The sequence below is a fragment of the Amblyomma americanum genome, chromosome 11 (assembly GCF_052857255.1).
Source record: "Amblyomma americanum isolate KBUSLIRL-KWMA chromosome 11, ASM5285725v1, whole genome shotgun sequence".
NCBI classification, from domain to species: domain Eukaryota; kingdom Metazoa; phylum Arthropoda; class Arachnida; order Ixodida; family Ixodidae; genus Amblyomma; species Amblyomma americanum.
The window spans coordinates 83,237,809-83,254,415 of NC_135507.1; positions in this window are offsets into that span (position 1 = coordinate 83,237,809).

Consider the following 16,607-nt stretch of genomic DNA (forward strand, 5'->3'; position numbering starts at 1 on the left):
TAGAGTCTGCCGGAGGGAGACGGCAGATCACACGCACATCTTGTGGGACTGCATCAAAAATCCAAAGGAAGCAAGGTCAACAACAATCCCGCTGCCGCTGGATGCAGCCGCGAAGAGCAACGACCAAGACCAACAACTGTGGGCCGTCCAGCAGGTCCTCGGGGCGCTCGAAAGGCAGGGACCCAGCGAGCCGGCAACGGCAAGCGGAGACCCGCGCCGAGTAACGGCAACCTCGTAGACGACGTAGGCCCTCATCGGGGCGCGCGAGCGCCCAACTGCAGGCACATATAAAGTTTGCTCCAATCCAATCCAATTACGGAATGCTTCCCAAATAGCGATGTTTTGTGTCCCCAATGATAGCTCTGAGCATAGGAGCGCTCGACAACCGATCCGGAGTTCCCGGGTTCAAACCCGACCGCGGCGGCTGCGTTTTTATGGTTGAAAAACGCTAAGGCGCCCGTGTGCTGTGCGGTGTCAGTACACGTTAAAGATCCCTAAGTGGTCGAAATTATTCCGGAGCCCTCCACTACGGCACCTCTTTCTTCTTTCATTCCCTCCTTTATCCCTTCCCTTACGGCGTCGTTAAGGTGTCCAACAATATATGAGACAGATTCTACGCCATTTTCGTTTCCCCAAAACCAATTAGTATTATTACTATTCGGAGCGGAGACTGGAGTACTCTGAAGATAATGGCCGCTCCCTAGGGTCTGTCGAAGGTGCGGTCATGTGACACTGATAGCCTGTAACTTAAAATATCGATCAGGTGGGGTGTCTGTTTCGCAGGAGGTGGCTATATGAGTTTTATATATAAGTGCTGTGTTTTGCCCGATACTGAAGGAGGACTTACATTAATATTGTTGCGGTACACAGGCGCGAAGCGAAGAGGAATTTGATCTGTCGCTGGACAGTATAAGACGCAAGGCTGCTGCAGCTGGTGCTAGTGCTGCTTTCTGGTGTTTCTTCTGTGTACGACCCATGGCTCCTGCTGCTGAACTAACCCCGTAACATTTGGTGGAGGTGTTGGGTGTTACACACGCCCTGGACCTCCGCAGCGGTCGTCACATTGAATCCATCTCTGTGCAATCCAGCGCACCTCCGGTGACAGCGTCATGTAACCCCAGTGCCGACCGTTATCGTGGCACAGCCTCGCGAGCCGGGCACCTTTTGTGGCATCAATGGCGTCGATTTTGAAGAGGGCTAGCCATGTATGAGCGTATGAGTAAGCACAACCGCTGGTACACGACACGCGTGATCCGCAATTTGACGGGCATGGCGCGCGTCTGGTTTCAGAAGCATAAGGACGACGTTACTTCTTGGGACACCTGTAAGCAGAATCTCCGCGACTTTATTGGTAAGCTAATTAGACGCACGCTCGGTGTTAAAAAAAAACCTTGCCTCTCGAGCTCAGTCATCCACCGAGTCTCACATCTCTTTCGTACAGGACGTTCTCCCACTTTGCCGTAAAGTAGACAGCCCAAAGTCAGAGACCGACACATCGGCCAGATACTCAAGGGTTCGCTGACGATGCTTTTAACCTGGTCCTCTGCAAAAACTGCGCTACGGTCGACTCTATCCTCAAGGTATGCAGGCAGTTTGAGCAAGCCAAACACCGCGGCATTTCTCCCCGCTTCGACCGCCTTCCGAACACGGCGGCGACATCTTCCTGCGCAGACCTGCTAACACTGCAACAGCCGGCCCATCCTGCCAGTTTAACCAGAATTGCACGGAGAGAACTGGCGGCTATGACTCCCGTCACCTTTGCCCCTCAGCCGCCTGACACTACGATTGCTCTGATTCAGGCCGTTGTTGGCGAATATTTCGCGAACGTGGGTCACAATTCAGGCCTGCCCTCTGCGTCGCCCTGTACACAAACCATCGCTCCGTTGGTTGCTGCTGCTTCACCGACTCCGGCCATCCCGTCCTTTTAGCGCTACAGGAATCCTGCGGACTGGCGATCCTCAGACGGCCGGCCAATCTGATTCACCTGCCCACGTGTCGGCCACATTAACCGCCACTGCCGCAGACTTTGGTCTTCCCCATCTCGCCGTAGCTGTAATTAATCTCGTTGTATGGACTGCGGACCTAGCTCTAACTACGATCGTCGTTCCGACAACGGACCTCATTCTGATTACGATCAGTATTCTTCCCCAATTACGATTTACGGAATTCATTCTAATTAGTGATTTTCGTATCACCAATGATAGTTCTAAGCTTAGGAGTTGAGCCTGGTGTACTAAGGATGTAATGGCCACTCCCTAGGGTCTGTTGAAGGTGCGGCTATGTGACGTTAATAGCCTGCTACTTCAAATATCGATCAGGTGTGGTGTCTCTGGTGTATATTTCGCAAGAGGTGGCGATATGAGTTTCATATAAAGGTGCTGTGTTTCGCCCAATTTTGAACGAAGACTTCCAGTAATATTGTTACGGTACACAGGCGCGAAGCGAAGAGGAAGTTGGTCGGTCGCTGGACAGTAGACGACGACAAGGACGCTGGAGCTAGCGCTAGTGCTAGTTTCTGGTGTTTCTACTGAGTACGCCCTATCGTTCCTGCTGCTGAACTAACCCCTTAGCAATATGTTTTAAATAGCAATAGCTACGGCGGCGTGGACTACAGAGGCTATCGATTTGGATACATACACCGGGAGTCGTGGTAAATGCGGAGAGAAAATTTGGCAATAGCCTGTTAGGGTTGCGGATTGCCTTCCTGCTTCTTGGAGTCCGAACACGTCGGGTGTAGCATGCGAGGTCTGAATAAAAATGGACGGATGGAAAACTTTATTAGCAAGCGAGCTTGGGCCCTTTAGGGTCTCAGGGCCACCCCACAGCCCCCAAGTCACACGCATGTGTTCATGCCGCGTATGGCCATGACAGTGGCACCCCCGATTCACACAGCGAAGTTGGTGCCCGGGTCGTGCGACGCAAGGAGGCCCTCCCATTCCTCCCATGTTTAGATGGCGGGCTTTCCCTGCGGGGGAGGATCGGCGGGGCAGCAGACGGGCATAAGGTCCCGGGTGGCGTGCGATTTTCCGCAGAGAGTTCCTATTGGGAAACAGGGCGGAATTAGGGTAGGATCTGAGGGGTGGGAAGAGTTCGGGTCTGCAGTCGCCTCCAGAGGATTTGATTGGAGTGGGATAGGCAGGATTTTGATGGAACACCTGAATAGTTCTACAGATGTATCTCCGATTGATATGGAGCCTGTTTCTGCGTCAGTGACGTCTTTTATGTTGCTGATGCGCATGAATACATTGGTTCTTGGTTTGTTCGTCTAGTCCACTCTCTTGCATGGACAGTATTCCAAGGCCCGGACATAGCGTTGGAGCTTGGCTACGGGCTGGCTTAGCTCTGTACTGGTCTGCTTCGGATTTTGCATGTAGAAAGATAATGAAAATTGGCTTTGGGGAAAAGGAAGAGGCGCCTCCTCACATATTGGCGACTCCTGAACCACACAGTAAGGAAGCCGATAAAGGAGAGAGTGAAAGAAAAAGAAAGAGGCGCCTTAGTGGAGGGCTCCAGAAAAATTTCGACCACTTGGGATATTTAACGTGCACTGACATCGCATAGCACACGGGCGCCTTAGCGTTTTTCCTCAATCGAAACGCAGCCGCCGGGAACTCCGGGTCAGTAGCCGAGTGCCCTAACCACTGAGCCACCGCGGCGGGTGCAAGTGGAAGGCAGTAGCAAGTGGTTTTTATTAAAATAATATTCAAAAGGAAGGAAAAGATTTCTTCTAGACCCGGCAGCTGCCATAGATACTGAAGCACCTGAGCTGGGGCTGCGGAAATAAAGAATGAGGCAGAATTGAGAAATCAAATGAAAGAGGTTAGTGGACAGGAAGAGAGGCCAGGGGCAGAGGTATGATACACTAAATGTTTACACAATAAGAAATGTGTCCAGGTTGTGCGCGTGATTAGTTCATGATGGAGCAGAATCTAGAACACAAACACATTTTTTCGGGTGATGAGCGTTCGAATTCCAACTTGTAAGCAGGGCCGACTGATGGCTCTGTAGGGGATGTAACTACTTGAAGAGCGTGTTCAACTTCACTTGTATGAGCATCTGTTGTTTATTTGTTGTGCTATAGCTGTGTTGGTTGGCTTTCGTACTTGTAGGCACTGAAGGCACCGATTGAGTTTAGTTAATTTTTAAAGCATCAGCTCTTCCTCATTACGTTTCGAGCTTTCGTGGGTCTGCTACTATCCTGAGATCACAGCGCGATCTGTGGCAGTAACTAGAAAACTATAGTCAGTCAGTGAGAAAACACTTTATTTACAAAAAAAAAGGGAGTTGAGAAGAGCTGGGCTGGTTGCCTAGTCCGGCAGGCCACAAGCTGCAGCTACAGCTCGAGCCTAGTGACCAAGCCACGTTGAGCCGTAAGATCAGTGCAATTGAGCAGGTCAACTTCCCACGCCTCCTTTATGCTGGTGGTTGGGGTAGCGTTGGGGCTGGAGGGACAAGCCCATGCCATGCGATAGGTACTAGCCTGCTCTGCATCCCGAGTGGGCAGGTACCATCCATTTTGGGGTCAAAAAATTTTACGATTGCAAGATTTTTATAATTGTTAGTGAAAATACGGGTTGGAATTCTTCTGAATTGTTGAGACCATTTCCCAGGGGCAGGAAGCGTTAATGTTCTAAACGGCATTTGGTAAGATTTTCTTTAAAAGTCATAGGTATGGTGGTTGTGCTGGTTGACCAGGTGGTTGGCCAGTATGGGGTTCGGGAACGTCCCGGTACATAAGCGTCTGCAGCTTCGTTCCCTGTTGCCCTCTGGTGAGCCCCTGCGTGTACCACATGTTTATGCGGAGGATCAGTTTCCCGGATGCATCTATGATAGATGTTCGTGGCCAGATGGGGTGCATAACCCTGTAATACGTTTCGGCGCGCCTCATACGAGGGCATGATAGATTTTGAGTTCGCTGAAGCTAATGCTATAGCTATTTCTTCAGCGTGTGTGATGTCCGGGGAGTGGAACTTGAGCCCGTTAATGATGTGGCTATTATGTGTATGATCGCTGTATATCAGCTCCCGTGACGTGGTCCGGTCGCATGTACAAGAAGTCTCCATATTTGGTTGGGTAATATCGATTTATGGCCTCCGCGCGGGCTGTGTGCTGGGCCTGATGGTGCGCCGAAGTTGCATATGTGGGCAGGGGTCTGACATGGAGTGCCCGACGCCATAATTCCGGGGTTCGGTATCGTTCTTGTTCTGCGTTGGTGTGTTGGATTTGAAGGTGGGTTAAAAATCGTCGACTTGATTCGGTTTGTGCCAAGCCCTGTGTTTGCTAGTGAAATGGGCTATTTTAAGCACTTCATATGTGTTCGTCACACCAAGGGCGAGTAGTCTTGCGCTAGACGCAGCAATGGGAATGTCCAGCACGTCTCGCATTGAGACTTGTTTTGCCATCTACAATAGCATTGTAGAAACAATAATCTGCCGCGTGCCATTGATGACGTCACGGTCCTATATGATGGACAGAGGTGGAGCTATGTGAATATGACGTCAGGGGACGAAATGGTGGCATAGTTTCGGTTCCCCGCATTTAGGATGGCGGCCATTAAAATTGGTTGTAGCCCCCATCCCTTTCAGCCCCTCCTCCCAAACAATCTCATGATGGGTATGCGGAAGAGGACATTATTCTTTTCCATTTTATTGCCTCAACATACTTATATATGGATACATTCGCTGCTGCTGTAGCTGACAGGAAGAATGAAATGAAAATAGCACCATCCTGCCTACTGGCTGAATCCGAGCCACAATCGCTGTCACGTGTCAAAAGTAGGAGATAAACGATAGGAGAGTAAAGAAGAAAAGAGAAGACGCGCCCTAGTACGCCGCGAGCCGATCCCGGGGCAGTGGTATACAAGGCCGACCTGTCCCAGAGTGCTTCTAGCACTGCGCCGTGTTTCAAAAAATAGGTTAATATCTTAGGTCTCAATGGGACCCGTATCAGATGTATACATTCGTTCCACAATATAAACTCCGACAACAAGGGGCACCCATTCGGGGTCAGTTGTGTACAGAATCTGGTAAGCAAATAAAACCGTATGGGTTGGGGTATAGAAATAAAACCAGAAATTAATATTAGGTAAACTTTGTACACATGCAATTACTCATTAAAGCGTTACCTTATGCAACCGCAAGCCGAATTCTAGGCCCGCCTTGACCCCCAAACGAAGCATATTCCGTTTGGGACGTATCTTAAGGTGGTGTAACTCGACAACGGGTAGACGTGCCTCGTAATTTCCCTGATAGCTGGCGCTAGGCGTCGATCGCTGCGCAAGGCGGAAAAGTTGTGTTACCTTTCCGAACCGCTCAGGGTTTTCTTCGCCAGCCTCGCATGATGCGGAAAGCCTTTCGTTTTACGCATGGCAATAAAGCTAACGCTCGTTACTTCAAAGTCTTCCAGATGGTGGCGGCCTTTTATGTGTGCAGTCCTTTTCTGGTTAGGAACAGTTAATGTGCTTGAGTGGTGAGGGACGCTAAGAGCTGGCCAGCTCACCTGACCGTCGGTGTTCGGCAGTGCCTTCTTCGTGGATTTCATTACCTTCCCTGTAGACATCGACAGGACGGAGTACAGTTCATCGGGATGGTGTAGTTCCGCCCCGGGATCTCGAGTGGGAACGGGATCTGGACAAGGAGCACGACGAGGCTTCTTGATCCGAACTGTACCACCGGTCTAGTGGGCTCGACTGTCGGCTGTGCTAAGGTAGTGAGATGTCTTGGTCTGCCCGGCTTTGGCAGCTCCCAGTTTAATTAGAAGGAAGGGACTGTGTTGGCGATTCCTAACATTGGGATTGAGGTGTTTCTAGGTTCCCTGCAGGCTGCGCATCGTGAGAAGCAGGTGTAGTGTGCGTATGGGTCCGTCGTGCCACAGTTGCGGCAGATCTTGCGTCTAGAAATGGACACACCTCTTACCAGTGTCCGATGCTTCGGGATACCTTGCAGACTTGTCATAAGAGTTTGCAGGGGTAGCAGGCCATTTCTACCCAGTAGTAGTAGACACAATGAAGAGATATCGCCGAGCAGGGCGTGAAAACCACTCTCATTGATTTAATGAGCATGCGAGCTTGTAGATTTTCACGTCCTTGTGTCAAAATAGTGAGGTGGACCGCAAGCTTGTCTGTCGCGTGGTTACGGTGCAATGCTGTAGGACTCATCTGGATTCTCGCAAGGTACGGAGGCATTTCACGCCGTCGAACATGATTTTAGTGATTTTCTTTAGTAGTTCAGCTGCCTCCTAGCGAAGGATTCTGTATATAATGATGCTAGAGCCCGGCCGCAGACGAACGAGGTATTGAGAATCTTCAGTTTGAATTCCACAGGCTTCAGCTACAGCTTGGGGTACTTGATGGCTTGTGAAAGCCTTGACAAGGAGGCCTTTTTCGACCGTATCACAATTTTGAAGTCGCTATTTGGAAGCGGTGGAAGCTTGGGTCGGTTTATAAACGTTGCGTTGGGCTTCTATTTAATGAACGATGTTGATAATAGTGTGTTGGCAGCCGCGAGAGGGATGCCCGCACCCGGAACTTGGTCACCATTGGCGAGGTGGCGTTTCGTGCACTTGTCGAGGTTTAACGACCAATTGAAGTAATGATCCTCTGGCGGCATCCCCTGCGTTGGTGTCTCCTCCGTCGACCATTGCTGGGAGAGGCCGGTTGGAATATCGTGCATTTCTATTTCGGTTGAGTCTTCACTCCTTCCGGCAGCTTTCGGCGTCGAGTGCAGCCTACTTGGGCTCGGCGTGGAAGTGGCGCTTTTATCCGTCTGCTACGCTGACATGACACCTTGCCTTGCCGTGCGCCGCCGTAGCGGCTTGCGCGTTGTCACCGCCTCGGATGTCTTCAAAGGCAGCGTGTGGTGAAATAAGGAACCCTCACGTCCCGCGAAGGTCTTTTAGAAGTCCTGGAGGTGTTTAGCCAGGTCTGTAGTCAAGATTCACGGAGCCCACTTGGAGCTGGTCAGCTACGCTCGGATCCTTCGAACAGGCGTCTTTTGAAAGCTTCATGGATGCCTCTGACTGATATTATGAGAGGCATTGAGCTTATGCGTTCTGGGAAACATAAATTCTGTGATAACGTTAACGCACACGCAGAAACAAATTTTAGAACTCCTTCAACAAACAGCTTCTAGATATGGCAGTTCCAGAGGAAAGCCCCTAAGCTCTGGAAGCCCGCAGCTCATGGAAAGTGCGTGGAAATGGAAATAGTGTCTTTGGCCTTCGACCGCCGCCATGTCTCAGTAGCTGGGCGCACGTATACTGAGCTGAACTACACGGATTAGAACTTTGTCGTAGTGCCCGCGTTTAGATGGAGGGGAAAGCCGCGTGCTTTGACACTATTTACTTGGAGGGAGAGAGTTAACGATGCGCAGGATAGAATAGGATATGACAGGACAGGAAAACCTTCAGTGTCGAACAGAAGGAGTGTAGCCAGAGGGCTGTCCGTCTAGACGGCGGCCTAATGGTCTGAACAAAGGAAGTGAACTGCCAGTGAAATTCGAGGAAAGGAGTGGCGCAGTAATTTTTTCGCTCCACGGTGGACACTTTAACATCAATTGCTTTACGCGTATCACTTCGTACCTCGATACGCATAAGGCGTTGCGACTTCACTAAATAGCTTGTGTAACGTTAACACATCTTTCGCTCTGAAACTACAAGGTAGTCTGCATCGCAGAGTTATCAGGATCCGCAGAGTTAAAGAAACGTACCCCTCCAATAAGCATTATCAGGAATACGCTGTATGGCCGAGCGTTGTGCTCTAAACGCAGCACGTTTGGGGAAGGCAAGAGCCAGAAATGCCTATCGGGTCAATTAAATGAAGGGAGAGCTGGATATCATAGCCGGAAAGTGCCACATGAGAAAATGCCAAAATGCATGGGAACAAATTGCACCAGATTACATCTTTTGGTACTACTTCCGAAACTAAAGCACAATAATGAGTGATTGGCGCGCTGCAGCAGTTTTAAAACTAAAGCTGCACCGAGAAAGCGAAGGCTTACCGGCTAGTTCTGTCAATCATATTCACACTGGAGCAATCGTCTTTCTTCTCATTTTCTCACGCATTCAGTGTCCGTACAAATTCCTGATGTCAACTGTGTGAAATGCTCTTGAAGGCAATTGACCAACCCACCGCTATGCATCATTATTTCAGTCTGCCTCCACAAAGTGTCCTCATTAAGCGGGAAAGTTAATCCAGCTGCACTTCGCAAGTTTCGTCGATGTCCGTCTGTGAGGTGGTGAAACCGTTTATAGCTACAGATAAGTTTGCATAATGCAGGCCCCTGGGTGCCCACGGCGTCAATGCACTTGAGCGCTTACATTCGCAGAGTCCATGACGTGAGAAGCGCGGTACGTGGTATTGTTCTGCCGGCCCGCGTATTACTGCGTAGCAGGGTTTCCAATACTCCCAGCTGGTAAAGGGCTCCAGGCCCCGCGGGGGAGGATCCGCCGGCCATTGGGATAAAATGTGGACAAGGTTGACGGCGGGGTGTTGCAGAGGATGCAAGAGGGATCTGTGAGGGTTTGATGGCAGCAGGACCTAACATAAATTGATGGTAAGGTTCGTGGCTGGAGGTGGCGTGATTTGGTTTGGTCGTATTGTGAATGGAGGGGGGGGGTAGACCTGTTTCTCGGCTCCATAGTCCTGTTTCAGTTCATTGAACGTGCGCATGCTCTCCCGGGAGAACTCCAACGCGGTGTGTAGTGCAACTTTCCCCTTTAATTTTTTATCCGCTGCGGTGGCCCAGTGGTTAGCGCACTGTGTTACTGATCCTTAGTTCCTGGGTTCGAACCCGACCACGGCGGCTGCGTTTATATGGAGTAAAAACGCTAAGGCGCCCGCGTGCTGTGCGATGTCAGTGCACGTTAAATATCCCCATGTCGTCAAAAGTATACCGGAGGCCTCAACTACGGCACCTCTCTCTTCCTTTCTTCTTTCACTCCCTCCTTTATCACTTCCTTTTCGGCACGGTTCAGGTGTCCAAAGGTGTATGAGACAGATACAGCGCCATTTCTTGTCGCTAAAAATCAATTATTACTATTATTTAATTATTTATCTAACTAGTATTCATCAACCAAATTTCTCCCACAGCAAGGCCTCATAACGCACTTGGTCTGAAAATAACACTCTAGCACATTTATTTTCACAGAAAGAATAATCGTGAGGAGAAAGTTTTGCTGACACGAAACACTCTACATGACCGTCTTAAACTTGCGCCTTAAAAATTCGGCCAACCGGAGATGTTTAACCTGCACTGACTTCGCACAGAACATGGACGCTTTAGATGCTTTAGCGTTTTCCACCCATCGAAACGCTGCCGCCGCGGTCGGATTCGAACCCGGGCGCACTTTTGCGTTTTAATAATAATTAATAATATTTGTTTTTTGGGGGGAAAGGAAATGGCGCAGTATCTGTCTCATATATCGTTGGACACCTGAACCGCGCCGTAAGGGAAGGGATAAAGGAGGGAGTTTTCGAGACAGGAAATGGCGCAGTATCTTTCTCACATCTCGGTGGAGACCTCAACCGTGCCGTAAGGGAAGAGAAAAGACGGAAGTGAGAGAAGAAACGAAGAAAGATGTGCCGTAGCAGAGGGCTCCGGAAAAACTGCTGCCACCAGGGAATCTTTAACGTGCACTGACATCGCACATCTTATGTGCGCCTTTGAGTTTCTCCACCATCAAAACGCGGCTGCGGGTTCGAGCCAGGGCACTCCGGATCAGTACCCGAGCACACTAACCACTGAGCCACCGCGGCGGGTCTGTAACAGCCCGGGTCGTCGCTTCGGTGGACGAGGTTGTTGCGACGTGGGCCTGTTCTTCTATATCTTTCCTCTGACATCTTTGAATTCTTTCTCTGCACATGGGAGCGATTGTGGCTCAGCCTTAGCCAGTGGGCAGGCCCTGTGCACTTTCCTTTTCATCCATCCTTCAGTCGCAACAAGAACAGACACCGGAGAGACACGGAGCGAGAACCGGTCGCCGGAGCTAGTTCTTCGACTGAGCATTGGAGGCGGCTGACTGCTTCTAGCAATCCCTACGACAGAGAGCGTCACGAAGGCGCGCTGGCGAGTCGCGAAGTCACGAAAGCGGGCTAGTCGAGTTGATGAAACTCGAAGAATGTGAGGTACATTTCAAAAAGCAGAGACATAGGCAACAAAAGTGCCTCAAGCGGAAAAATTTTAGGGGTGCACTTAAGTGTGCTTATGTGAAGTAATGCGCGCCCGCGTTTGAACCCGCCTGCGGCGGCTGCGTTTTTATGGAGGCAAGACGCTAAGGCGCCCATGTGCTGTGCGATTTCAGTGCAAGTAAATGATCCCCAGATTGTCGAAATTATTCCGGAGCCCTCCACTACGAGCACCTCTTACTTCCTTTCTTCTTTCACTCCCTCCTTTATACTTTCTTTTACGGCGTGGTTCAGGTGGCCAACGATATATGAGACCGATACTGAGCCATTTCTGCGCCTCCATCCTCCTCATGTGCGTCCGCCATATCGCCTCCATGATGTCGCCTATGCGCCTATGAGCATGCCATCTGCTAGACTAGCGCCGTATAGGCAAAAGGGGTGGGTTGGGGAGGGCTTTCAGTGAGTGGTGCGTGACGGGACTGCGACTGCACTCCAAGCATGGAGGAAATTTACCGGAAATGTACATCTGTAATTTATATGCACACTACTAATTAAGCACTCATCAGTACATGTCTTAATAATAATAAAAATAACAATACTAATTGGGAGACATCTGTCTTTCACTAGACCATTATTTTTATTCAGTTCGTGCGGACACGCTTTATTCAAAGCTACCAATGGTGCCAGTACAGTGGCTAGAGTTCTAGCCCCCCTTCAATAGCCACCATAGCGCCACTCATGATCCTAGATATGCCTTCGCACTGAAAGGGCAGCGGATGCTGCCAACGTCGCGTCGAAATCGGTCGCTGGTTCGGTTGCCTTTCGCTCCGTATAACGTGGTTCAGCGACATGGGCCACAGCCATTTTTGTTCAATTTGGAGTGTCGATCAAGTGGATAATTCTAGTGCAATAATATTACGGCCTAAAGGTAATTTATTAGAAAGCGGAATGAAAAACACCCACTTTTCGCCAGTGGGGTCCGAACACACAAACTGCGAATTTCACGTGCTGTGCTCTCTCAATAAGTAATCTTTAAGCCACCAAATAATATTCTCCAATTGATGAACAACATAGCATAAAAATACATAGAAACATTAACCTTCACAATTGGTAACGAGGTGCTGGAAGTGATAAGAGAATACGTCTACTTAGTGCATGTAGTGGCCGCGGATCCTGAACATGTGAGGAAAATAACAAGAATGAGAATAGGTGCGTCTTAAATGGCAGTGTACCAGTATCCCAAAAGATAAAAAGTATACACCAGCTGTATCTTACAGGTGCTCACCTACGGGGCAGACACGCGGATGCTCACGAAAAGGGTTCAGCTTAATGTAAGAACAGCGCAGCGAGTCATGGAAAGAAAAATGATAGCTTAAGATTAAGATCGTTAAGAAACCTGAAGCGGGCGGAGTGGGTGAAAAAACAAATGCGGGTTGATAACATTCTAGTCGAAATTAAGAGGGAGAAATGGACTTCGTAAGGGCATGTAATGCGAAACCAAGAGGACCGCTGGTCCTTAAGCGTAACGGAGTGGACTCCAAGAGAAGATAAGAGTAGCGGAGAACGGCAGCAAGTTAGGTGGGTCGATGAAATATGAAGTTTGCTGGGATACGGTGGCTGCCGCTCGCAAAGGACAGGGTTAATTGGAGAAACATGAGAGTAGAATTTCCCATGCAGTGGGTGTAGTCAGTTCTATTACAGTTGGAACACGTGGAGCTGTATGAAAATCAACAGAAATTAAGCAAGCTACTACTTTCACGGCCCAGATTTCAGCTGGCCTCTGGTTACTTCCTCGAGTTTGGCCAGTTGCAAGAAGCGTAAGGTAGTCTGCAGGCGGTTTAACCAGAAGAAATGTGTCCTTGAGGATACGAAGCGCAAGTATCTACCATGCATCTCGATGGACAGCTCAACCACGCCGGAAGGTAAAAGTGTACGAGTGACGGAGAAGGAGCTCCGGTACACTATACCGTAAAATATTAGGTGCGGCTGAACTACTCCCCAATCTAGTTAGAGAGGAAAAGCTGCAGTGTATCGGGCAAGCAGACGGGGCTTGGATTGTAACGTTGAGTGCCCTCCTCACACTAGATAGGCAACCCACCTATCCTGGCAGGTTGATCGCGAGAGATTGGTCCCCCAATGAACGCGGCGGCTTTGTGGCTTAGTTCGGCTATTCCAGGTTATACGTAGCGAAAGCTAAGGCCTAGCATTGTAAACCTTGCTAAATTTTGATTGCAAGTCCAGGTTAGTCTGGTTGTCTAGCTATGTTGTTGTCTCTTTAAGGACGACACAACTGTGCTAGCGGCGCGCGCGAACTCTTCTTGTTAATCCTCCGACATACTATCAGGCACGCGATGCAGCTGGCGAAAAGAGCAGAGGCGAGCGCAACGACGAGGAACGCGGCGTGACGGTATACCAAACGGCGGCGGTGGCGAGCCGCACGGTGTGACTTCATGCCTAATGGCACGGCGAATGCGTAAAGCCCAGTAACTGTCTCACATATCTCACTGGACACCCTAACCACGCCGTAAAGGAAGAAATAAAGTAAGGAGGAAAAGAAGAACGGGAAAACTCAAAATTGAAAGTTGCATTTTCAGGAAAGGTGCGGAGCTACGCAGCGGCAAAACACCTGTGGCTCGAGGCTACTAGTGGCGCATCCGCAGTTGTAACTACGAAACGAGACAGAGAAATGCGCCGTGTGTCGTCACTGCTCCTCGCGCTTGCGTAGCACGGCTCTCCAGGAATCATGCGAAACTACTCAACCTGCGGCCACAAAGCTTTCGCTTTAAATGTTGGCAGTGACTTACCTCGGCTATGCCAGGATATATCTAGCGATAGTTACGTTTCCTGGCTGAGCTTGTTGCGTTCCCTGTATGCTCAGCAATGAGAGACATTGGGCTCAATCTCGGCGGCTCTGAGTTGAGTTGAGTAGAGGTCAGGTGAGGTGTTGAATGCTACATGTGGGATTAGCCTTGCTTATACTGCCGGCAACTGCTCCACCGTAGCGTCACTTCTATGTTAAGAATGTACTAAACCTTCCGTATCTACCACGCTCTGCACAGAGTCTCTTATAATAGCTCATATTCCACTCCCGCAAACATCATCTATGCACACAATAACTCCACACAGTCCACATCACAGTCCACTCCAGAAGTCACCGTCTATGCACATATTCAGTAACAGTAGAACATAATCCATTGCAGTGCCACACTCCATACACACATTCACTCACTGTTAAAATAGTCCCCTCCAGAAGACACCATCTACGCACACATTCAATCACAGTAGACCATACTCCGTTCCTGCCGTATCCATTAGAATTTCGACGGCTCTGTACCGTCGATTACGCTCGGCAGTCTGGCATCTCCGTTTGGAAAGCCGTTCCTCTCTCTGCTCGGGTGTCTCCGCTGCTCTCTTTGCTTTGTTGCGTTCATTCCCACTTCGCTGATTAGCGAATTGCCGCGCGACATCCTCTGCATCAGAAGAGTTAATCTTCTCTTGTCTATACTGCACTATACAAGCCGCCGGATTCTCCTTCTGTGCATCCATTTCTAACGTTGTGATACAACCGCCCATTACTTCCCTGCCTGTAATACACAATGCTGCTCATGCGATGCGCAGTTCGGGTGATAGAGCGGTGTGCGGTGAGGCGGAGACAAAACGCGGTGCACCTGTGGGATCTCTCTGCTTACCATGGTATCGGCACATGCGCACAAGTACTCATCCACATGACGTCACGCGCAGCTCCGACGGTGCAGCAGGCATGCGGCCGCGGGGACGGCGAAGGGCACGCCGCACCTTCTGCTCCTCTCTGGTTGTCGTGGCAACACCGCATGCTCCAAAATATCTCACCTGGCTCACAGCGAAATGCTTGACTGGTAGCCAAGTGTAGCTCTCGCTACAAATATTGTGGCCTCATACCCACGCTCCAAAGGTGGCTGGACAGCGAAGCTGTAAAACGACTCCCAAAGACCCATTGCGACATCACTTGAAAATTCAAACACGTGGCTCTAAAAAGAGTGAAACCAGAGACAATTGAAATGTACTTCAGCTCTATGCTGTATGCCTGATTTCAGCTCTATGCTGTATGCTGTATGCCTGTTTCCGTTCAATTTTTACAGTCGCGTTTTTTTGCTTACAACACAAAAACACAACCCTAATGTGAGAGAAGAAAGGAAGAGGTGCAGTAGTGGAGGGCTCCGGAATAAGTTCATGCAGGTTAAAGATCCCCAGGGGTTCGAAATCATTCCCGGCCCTCCACTACTGCACGTCTTTCTTCCTTTTTTCTCACAGTACCTCCTATATACCTTCTGTTCCGGCGTGGCTCAGGTGTCCGTCGAGATGTGAGGCAGATGCTGAGCCATTTGTTTTCCCATCGACAATTTATTATCAATATCCTTTCCGGAATATACTGGGGTGATTGTGTGGAAAGACGTGAGCGTTTACCCGCCGCGGTGGATTAGTGGTCACGGCGCTTGGCTACTGATCTGGAGATCCCGGCTGGAGGCGCCCGGGTGCTGTGCGATGTCAGTGCACGTTAAAAGAACCCTAGGTGGTCGAAATTATTCCAGAGCCCTCGAAGAGGGCACCTCTTTCTTTATTCTTTCACTCCCTACTTTATCCCTTTACTTACTGCACGGTTCAGTGTTCGCCGATATGACGTAACCAATCAATCAGCTATTGGGTTTCAGTATCGATTTACTATGGGGAGCCGATTTTCTCTAGGGAGGTGGCAGCAGACCCCAAGAAATCGAGATGCGTGATGTGTAAGCTCTCACAGTCTTAAATGTGGGAATGGAGATATTTGGACATAAATAGTATATATACTATATGGTTAGAACTGTATATGATTATATAACACACACACACACAAATATATAAATTGTGAGCCCTCCAGTGATCATCTCCTTTCTCATGTACATACCGTCATTCCGTGGCTGCGCCTGTGGCACGCGCCCGGGTTCGCTTTTCGATGTCTCGGCCTGGCCTTCCTTCACAAGTGGTGGAGGTTAAACTCAAACCCTTTGCTGCCTTGTACTCTGCCTCTCCGCTAGAGCTGCGCTCCGGTCGCCGTTGTGCACCTCCCACTATCGTCATGCCAACCGAAGACAACCCCGACTCCGCCGGACCCTCTACCTCGGCCTCACATGCAACGCCCCCTTCGAACGCGCCCTTCCGACAACGCGACCCACCGATGTTCGCTGGTCGTCGCGACGAAGACGTGGATGACTGGCTCGACACCTATGAATGCTGCAGTGCCTACAACCGGTGGGATGACGCTTTAAAATTTCTCAACGTTTCTTTCTACATCATTGAGGTCGCCAGAAACTGTTTCATCAATCTGCGAACCCCATACCACTAACTGGTCCACCTTCAAACAGCAATTCTGTCAGTACTTTGCCGACCAGGATGTTCGGACTGAGGTCGCCAAAACCAAGCTCGCTTCCCGCTTTCAAGGTTCTGATGAATCCTATGCGTCTTACATCGA